Genomic DNA, 10,264 nt, shown 5'->3' on the forward strand with positions numbered 1-10,264 from the left:
TGTGACTACAGATGTCTCATTCACAACAGATTCTGTGGCACCAAAATATTTTTAAGCTGTGTTTATCACATCATTAAATGAACAGGAATAATAATTCTTCAGACAAAAGGTATTAACAAATGGAAGATTTCATAGTTGGAATAGGGAAATTAAAAAAAAAAAAAAGGTAAAAGCATGAAATCAGAAGGCCATCTTTGCATTTGTATAGACCCTTTCTACTGTATTATAATAAAAACAGGAAGGTATTTTCCAGGTTGGAAATTGAATACGTACCTTAGGATTTTGAAAAGTGACCAGTGATAGAGGCTATCAATTTTTTGTTATGCAACTTGAAATGCATTAAGGCACTACAATTGCCAGAAAGCGCTGCGTACCCCCTTGTTTCACAGTGAGCAGCGAATATGAATGGATTTGTCTTTCTTTTTAATATTGTGCTCAATCACATAGGTGAAAGTTACAAAATAAGCTACTCTCAAACAGAATGCTTTTCCTTTTATCAAATTCTGTATTCTCACTATTAACTTTACACAATACTCAGCACACATTATTTAGATGAGTTTCAGACAAAAATACTCTTCTTACCACTAAAGCAAAACATTAAGTTAATTTGTTTAGGATCTCATCCAAAAATCATGTATACAATGTCATTTGAAGTATGCCCTGATACTGCTTCCTCATCAACAATTACCAATCTTCATCTAGGTATACGGCTTGCCCTTTCGTAATGTAGCTTTCTACTGAAGTGATATCAATATGTATTTCTAATGCAAATCAGACTCATTAAACATTTCTTCAGAATAAATTCAACCTGAGTTTTAAAATCCAGTTTCTGAGTTACAATTTTTACATCACAATCAATAATTTTTTTTCTACTGACTTCAGTATAGCCACAGTTTTACTTAGACCTAGAACATGTAGTCCGTACTGTGAAATTTAAATCAAATTAAGAAAGTATATAAAATATAGTTTATTTCTGCTTTTATTGAAACCTGGTGGGTATGTGCGTGTATCTCCAAATTTCATATCCTAGCATTTCCCTTGTGAATTTAAAGGATTAATCTGGATACTGGGTATCAGCCTGCAGCAACGTATTTTGTGAATGGTCTTCTGGGTTTTGGCCCAAATCTGATTAGCCACAAAGAAGGAAAGAAATTAAAAAATATAACGGGAATTGACAGAATAACAACTTTATTATGTACATTTGTATTTTTACAAAAGGTTTTAATAATACAGCGTTGTGCAACTGTAGCATAAAAGTAAAATGATAGCCGTACTTTATTGCTTAGGAGTGGTTTACCTCTCCTTTAAGAGACTTTTGAGCATTGGTATCGAATTGACCAACTTTCTCTGGTTTCTAGCCAGGCATGAACTCACTATACAATCACGTCTACAAAGTGAAGTGAAGTGAATATGAATTTCATAGAATGTTTCTCAGCTCAGAAAATGTAATTTCTTAAGTTGCGCTGCTGCACTTATGTGTATCACCATTTTAAGGTCTTTTCTTTAAATAGCTGATAACAGTTTTGATATGTATCTAGCTTTGCATATGTTCTTCTTCCATACTTTTTCCTTCTTAATGCATACCTCTTTCCAAGATTAGCATAAGTTACAAAGGACCTGTGATGAACATTCACAAGCACTTCAAAGCTCAAGTACCATTTCTGGCCACTCAAAAAGTGTTCAGAAACAAACAACTATGATATTCAGGTCCTACTTGAAAACTAGTATATAAAGGAGAAAAAAATATTAACAAACCCTTCAAGATACAATTACTATAGTATCAATGAAAACAAAGACGCCACCAGCCTGGAAGTGCAGTGCTGAAACAGCTGTCAAATAGATTGAGCTGATAGAGGAACCCAGCGCCATCCAGGAAATGGAGCAGAATTCCAGACAATGAGGCCAAGGAAAGGAAAACTGGCTTTTCTGTGTATCACATGGCAAATTGAGTCTACATGGCCAAATAAATTTGCCTTTTATTTGTTCTTCTATTAATTAGGGTATTTCTCTGAAGGGAAAAAAAAAAATCTCTGGGCATTTTTTAAAAAAAAAAAAAAAAGGACTTCAGTAATGAAGCTGAACAGAGAAGTTCAACAGAAGAGTTGAAAAAATGTCAGATCTGCCTTATGTCCACCCTTAGCTATCAGATTGATCATCATTATCCTATTTTATCTTTCAAAACAACTCTGAAGATCAGAAAACACATGCATGGTTGACATGAATGCATCTGTCTCCTTTAACAGCTGATTACAAAAGGGTCTGGAAGACACTCTGGGAGCAAAAAGGATGGCATTTCTTATTCACGTCAGTGGGAAGAATAGGTCTTGGTTAACCACATTCTTCTAGAAAAGTCTCCAGAACATTGTCGTGGACTTCCTGCTTGTGATATGGGTGCTTGAAATGACCTAATCTGTTTTCTAGCTCATTCAAGAACCCAGACAGATTGCTAGCAGAAATGTCTGATACCTGATATACTATACTTCTGGGGAGGACAGCGTACCTCCTTCTGATCTCAAGTCACCCAAGGGCAACTCCTAGCCAAGAAAGCAAGCATCTGTTACAAAGACCTGGAAGAATGGGTAATTAGAAGAACATTCTAATAATAATGTTGCTAAGACTCGGCCACAAAAAGTCTATACTTCATAAAAAAGGGCAAAACTTCACCAACCAACCAGTAGAAGAGTAAGCTATTTCCTACCACTTGTGCTTGCTTCTGGTATGATGTTCCAGCTTACACACCTTTGTGGTCCATAATGCTCCTCTGGAATGAATGGTAAAGAATCTCTTTCTTTGTAATTGTTTTATTCTCCCTGGAAACACAGGAGCCAAGAAAATTGCCTAAGAAATAAGGAGGAGGTGAAAGCACAGACTGCTGTCCCTGCTGCATCAAGTGAGGCTTGCAGGATTGTTCTAGATGACATATGACCCTCAATAATTGGAGTGTCAAACTTCTGGCAAAAATCTTTGGGCAGTAATCTGATAAAGGTCACCAGATGGTCAAAGATCTTGTGGATATAGTTTGAGAAGCACACAAGGTAGTTCCAAATGTGGAACTGAAGTGAGGCTGAAGAGTCCAGTCTTTTATGGAGCACAAGTAACTCAGGAGTTCTTAGAAAAGTAGCCTTGGCAAGTACTTATGAAGCACTGAGGGGAGGTGAAGATCTAGACCACAGGGAGATCTTTTCCTTAAGAACATGATAATATGGCAATAGCCTGTGGTAGGGCGCTCTGGAAAACAGGTAGTGTGATGCTGCAGGTCTGACAAGCTTCTCCAGTTGCCACAATGGTCATGGAGCTGACCCGCTACTAAGGTCTTGCTCAGGAACCAGAGGGTCCCAGATATGGGGCTTTGTCTTTGTCTGGAGTACAGCTCCTTCCTATCCTGACTGAAACATGGTGTTCAAAAGCAATTCTCTAGTTGTGTTGATGGGATAATAAGCTATTTTGATGCTACTTGGTCCTGAAGAACCCACAAACCTAATTAACAAATACTCTAGAAGCTAGTGCTAATGATCTCAGTGGGCAAAAAGACAAAGTTGCCCAGGAATATGGGCTATCAAAGCAATTGGAACGATTACCTGAGATTAAGAAACAATTGCCAAGATCAACGCACCTCTCAAAACCCCAAAGCAGAATGCAAACGAAGTAGAATAAAAATACCAGCAGTAGCTAAAACTCTTTTAGCTGTAAAAAAACTGAAAAAGTTTCAAAGTTGGGAGGCAGCTTTCATACAGTACCTGTGAGTGTGTGGAAATGAGGTATCATTTTGATTCAGCAGACATTTAAGAGCAATTGATTAGAAAGAGGATTGTGCTTATTGTCACGTTGACATTATGCAGGGGGTTGATATTTGTGCATGTTCCTGCTGCTATCAATAAGATTACGTGACCTATAGTGCTAGGTACAGATACGCTCTCAGTGTGAACATAAACATAGATCAGCTGATAAACAGAATATTGAATCCTTGCCTAATTCAAACAAAGTATGTTTAGCTTGCTATTAATCATCAAGGAAGCTTTTTAAGAAAGCCAGCCCTTAGAGAGTCCCACAGCCTGTCTATATGGAAAAAAGGAAAAAGAAGGGGGAAAAAGGGGGAAAAAAAGGTGAGGAAGGAGGAAAAACAGATGACAGATTTCTTATCAGAAGAAACGTCTTTCAACTCTTGGAACATATTGTTTGCATTCCATGTCTAAAAAAATTATATTTGCACTTGTGAACTATGTTCAGTGATTAAGTAATCAACAATACATGGAAAGTACCTGATTCTATTAGTTTAGGTTCATGTAAGCTAAATTTTTGCATGTTATTTTGTCATTTAAGACTAACTTTCCAAGTAACTGGGAAAGCACGGCCTGACTTCACAAATATCGTATAAAAGATCATGTCCATTTATAAAAATAGTTTGTATATGTTTCAGATTTAACACAAACAGAAAACAAATGTACTTGTGCATACTGCTCTGGCAACTGGAATCTTGCTACCTTACATAGAGTAAAATAAACTATTATATACTCATTTAATTTATATCCCAAGTCAATATGTTCCTGTATGTGCTATAAAAACAAAGGCTTTTAGCTGCACCTGTCAGAAGCATGATCCTGTTCATAGATCATTGTTGCCTAAAGCCTCAGTATAAAAAGTATATACTAAAGCAGCATTCCCGCCTGTCCTCTCTAAGGCTCTTTTATTTTGCTAGGCAGTGTACAGAATCATGCCTCTCAACTCAAAACCTGAAAATTCCTTAGTTATTTTAATTTACATGCCAGATTAATATATTTTACAGCAATTCAATGTTTTCCCTTCAGAAATATGTTAATTGCACCATTAGATTTGGTAAAGAGCTATTTGTCTAGGAGACCTGGCTGGGGAGGTAACTAAATAGGATACATCCCAGGATTTCAATTAACACCATAACTGCCCCATGTACATTTTAACAATTCCTAAACTACGAAGTATATAAATTGAGTCTGGAAAATGTTAATCTTTTTTCCCCTAATATATCAGAAAGCATTGAAAGTTTAACTAAACATTTCCTTAAAACTGGAATGCTGTTTTCCTTCTTCCCTCCACCCCTTTCAAAACTTGCATGAAAAATGCATCAATCATGAGAAGGGGACATGTTAATAAATAAAAGCAAAACTAAATGTATGTGTAAAGGATAGATTGCTCACTTTCAGCATTAAAGAAAGCAAACATGTCAAGTATGTAATATTTTAACAAATAGGGCTATTTAAGTAACTTCACAGTAAGTAATCAAGGCTAAAACTGAAGAACATAAAATCTTCTTTAAATCCGACCTTTAACAATAGTACCTGACATCTGACGTTCACTTTTTTAATATAAAAGTGCCTCAGAATTAACAGCAGCAATTTGAATACATGACGCTAAGCAACTTCAGTTAAAGTATGTCACTCAGCTTCTTTGGTATTCAGCTAACCTCCTGGTACATAGCTTTTTTGTAATTTTTATATATCAGATAATGAAAGCAACGTGGAGTGTTTTAAATCCCAAAGGTTGCATGCATCTAGGAGACTACATTTAGGAAACTACTACATTGCAATAAGCCTTACGATAATTAAGTACTAAAAACCAAAGTGGCCAGGAATCACAAACTTTCAAACCATTATCAAGCACACATTGGTACTAAGCAGTAATTATTATGAATTTTAGGGTCTTTGTAATTAGCAGCACAGAGAAGCAGATTGATTACAAATCAGCAAATTTTATAAATCAGCAAGTAAGTAAACAATAACAAAGGGTAATATAGGTACATGTTCACTTCATTTACTAATTGTACTGTTTGTTCACTATGCTTTTTTCTCCAACAATATATTGGCGTAATATTCACATTTAATAAACATTCTAATTCTAGTAAAGAAGACATTTCAAATATAGCAATAAAAGTAATCAAGTACATAGCACTGCAGTTTGTTGTAGATCAGCGCTAGTGAATACTCTATCAGTGACATTTATTATGTGATAACTATTCCTCTTGAAAAAAAATATTAGAATGCTAAATAAATAAAAAACCTCTGTAACTCAGTTCATGGTCAATGTTATGCTAATAGTTATAATAAAATAAGATAGAGGCGTTTCATGTAATTTGCAATTGATACAACATTTTTTCCAAATGTAATTAAAATTCCATCAAGGTTGAACTAGACAGATTTTCAGGTCTCAAAAAACCCTCAAGATTTTTTTTCATGCTTCCATAAACCCTTACATAATTTAAACAATCACAGCAGGAATCATTATGGAATGGTGTAAATGATATTGCAAGTACATGATAAATAAGAAATCAGTTAATGATGTAACCTCAAATGTAATTCTTCATTGATACAGTGTTTGAGTTTGTTATATTAAGCATCAGTCACTGCTACCTACTTATTACTAATTGAGCATAAGTGCAAAGATATCATAATGTAAACTTCTGGGTTTCATTTATCAGCTCTGGTAAAACCTATTGCTGTGTCCAGTTCGCTCTCTTTCAAGGCCCTTTCCTCTCAGGTTGTTAATTCAAACGCAGAAACTCCAAAGCAACAAAAGAACCCTTCTAAATGTGTTGCTTTTGTTATTGCAGGTCAATTATTATTCTTTCATTGCAAGAAAGATCCAACAGGTGCACATGGCTGATTGTTTCTACATCATTACTTTGTACCCCAGTATGCTGGACACATTTTAGCTATAAATAAGCACATAAAATTTAATCAACTGAAGTTAATACACTTGCATTATCTAGATTCAGAATTTGTAAAATTTCCATAGCATACCCTCATTACGCAGTCAATTCAGACACGTTGTTAACAATAGGGGAGAGAGACTTTTTATGATGGACTAGCCTTTGCTGCTTGGGTAAACCCCACAGAGATTAGCAGCACTTTCTAAAAGATCCTATTTATTCTTACTCATAAAGAATATCACCTGACAAAAATGAACATCTTGGAAATATTTAAATATGTTTTCACATCCAACTGTTCTTCCTCCTCTTACTGTAACATCATGCCTAAAGGTAATAAGCGCTAGTTTTGAGCACAAAAATAGCCGAGTTAAATGATCAAGCCACTTATCTGTTACTCGATCTTGTGAAACTGCTGCCTGCTTTACCTACATTTGTTTGCCTTTGGCAACTAAATACAACCCCTCAGTGTCTGTAAATAATCATAATGTATCTTTATACCACACAGAGGAGGCAAGAGCAGCAAACCCATCAGAGTTACAAAAACATTTCAAGTCTTTAGTTGGTGCACAGTTTCTGATGTGGTAAATTCAGGCTCTGAGTTGTCTTGAGGCCAAAGCACGCAATGGGTACTGCTTTCAGTAAACCCTGAGTGGTGAAAGGGAGCGGGAGCTTCAGCTAAGATGCTAAGAGCAGGCTGATGAATTACTGCAATTGTACGCAGTATTGATTATGAATGCTAACCAGTCTTATTGCATTATATGAGGAAGAAAAGTAACTTTTAGCTAAATAAGTAGACTTAAATAGGAAAAATTAGTGAGACAAGTGGTTTGAAATTGGAACACTTTCACTGCGTGTCACGACTTCCTGGACAACATAGAAGGCTCAGGTTATGTATGATGAACAACTTGGTCTTAACAATTAATAAAAATAAAATTAACCTAAGAAATGCTGGTGCCGTGCTTAGGTTTTAGAGGACAGACATAAAACACATAAATTTATCATTTTAAAACCAGACGATTTCTGTCTCCTACCACAATTTATTCCTGCCTGCTTTTTTACTCAGATGAATTCCTTCTGTGGTTAGAATGACAAAATACTTCCACATTAATGAGCTAATTAGCTTAATTGCATAATTTTGCTATTTTTTTAATCTCATGTTGGATCTCCAGAAGAAATAGGTACTAAGTCACAATTACGGGATTCTGTTACATTTCTCCTTCTTTTGGGAGGAGGAAGTTACATTTACATGTTTTGTTCTGGAGATTTGCTTACATAGGCTGTCTTATTAGACCATCATTACTTTGCTAAAACCAAATTAATCTCCAAACATTTTAGATGTCAAGAAAATGATATATAATAGTTTATGATAATCTTAGAATGCTTAATATTCCAGATAATATTTTTTTTATTCAAGAGGTAAGATACTGTACATATTTCCACATATTTTCTGTCAAAGCACTATTATTCAGACATCTGCAGCCCAATACTTCAAGTCAAAGGTTTCAGTTTTATTTAATCATGAACAAAACAAATAGCGAATATGTTAACACTATTTTCTTCTAGGTCCAAGCTTTTGCAATACTTACCATAAGAAAGCATTAAGTATGATGAACTTCTGAATACATTAAGGCCTATAAGGGTTTCGTACACGTAACTGAATGAAATAATACAGCAAACAAAATAGTTGAGATTATACTCAAGCATGTGCTGAAACACAGGCCAGACCCTGAATAGGTATAACTCAGCACAATTTCTTTACTGGGTTGTTTTATGCCTGCTGACAATATAATGTAATTTTAGCAATTTAACAGAATTTAAATGAAAGTTAATTAACAAGGACCTGTCTTCATGATTTAGGGTCAATAAAACGGGTATCATCTGAAAGACGTGGAAATGAGAGAAGCTGACTGAATGATTCAGCTCCCTCCCTCCCCCCCCCCCCCTCAATAAATGACTTGACTTGGACTGAGTTTGATCTTTTTCAGAAAATATTTATGCATCTGATGCTCATGTGTTAAGTCAGACTTCTCTGAAAAACCAAACCAGCTCCCTATTTAGATTTAATCCTTAGCACTATTAATGAGCAGAGTCCATAAAATGCCTCTATTTCAATTCAAGACAGAAATTTCAATTACCAAGTTAAGGACTGAATTGCCATCAAAATATTAGTATATATTCTTAAATTTAATGCTATTTCACTGAAGGTGTAGCTTTTATAATAAAACATGATTCAGCATAAAGTAAACTTTTTATAGAGAGATGCTACATATGAAGAAAGTCACCTATTTTCTGTTTTATTATTAATCTTCAGTTTTGCTTATACCATAGGATGACAAATTGTACTCGAATATTCAGCTTTGAAAAAGTGAAATCTGGTGAAAATTTCACATTTGACAAATTCTTGCATTTTTATTGTCAAAGAATTAAACTATCCCGCAGTTCTCCAAATAAGCTAACGTAAAAAAAATCAGTACCATATATAATTACACAGTTCTCTAATATCTTAAAGCCAGAATTTTGACAGCTATTTGTTGATCTTGATAGCCCATTATCTTTATTTTTATTAGGAAATCAGCACCCAAATTCATGGTACCTTGGGGAAAAAATTCAGCCAAAGACATCCTCATTTATTTAAATGGGTAATTTCTGAACGACTTCTCATTTTTTTTTCCAATTTATACATTATATATTGCACAAACATTATGTTTTAAAAAGTTATGTAATTCCATTAAAACTTTCCATAAAGCTAATATGAAGTGTTAGACTATTAATGTTATTTGAAGGAATATGCAGATTATATGTGGCCTGACTATTGAAATCACATCAGCATCAAGAGATTCTGCTTGTAAAACATTAAATATCATTGTCTGTCGACAATTTCACCTTTAAAGTGAGAGCTAGGGTATGATCAAAATACATTTCAGCTGTAGTGTTGCACATCATTACATGCTTACCTGGAAATGCCATTTCAGAATGTCCACTTCAGAAGAGTCCAAGTTTGTTCAGATGAGGAGGCTGATTGCTTAGATTTAAAAAATATTGTAGTAGAAGCATCTGGATACAGTACCAGAAGCCAGCATGCTGCTGCTTCTTTTCATAAAACCAAAAATATGGGCACCAGAAAAAACTTGAGAGACTATGTAAAGATTTGTGTCCTTCTAGATTCTAAAAAGTTAATGTTTAATTAGGTTGATACAATATTTCTGCTACTCACTGATTGTTCCTCAAAGTTTGTTGCTGCTGAGCTACAGCTTGGACATCACACTGATATTTTCCTTTGCCAGAAATGGGAAATCTCATCTAAAAATGACATATCATAGCAGCTCCATCTTCCTAGAGCTATCACCCGCACTTTTTAAACTGACAAGTGCTATATCCACTAGAGACATTTTATTATACAAGGAACAACTTTTTTCCACTGCTCCTTTCTAGTTTTCTTTGCCAGGTGCCTGTTCTTGACAAATTAAACTAAAAGATGTAATTTGCAGTAGCTTGGTCTTTGCTGGCACATGATGAAGATCAAGATGTTGTGACTTACTTTTGAAACTGACTGCTTTGCTTAATGCAGAATGCAACTGGATCTCT

This window comes from Nipponia nippon, unplaced genomic scaffold (genome assembly GCF_047370975.1).
Source record: "Nipponia nippon isolate SJK-2023a ecotype South Korea unplaced genomic scaffold, ASM4737097v1 scaffold_10, whole genome shotgun sequence".
Classification (NCBI taxonomy): Eukaryota; Metazoa; Chordata; class Aves; order Pelecaniformes; family Threskiornithidae; genus Nipponia; species Nipponia nippon.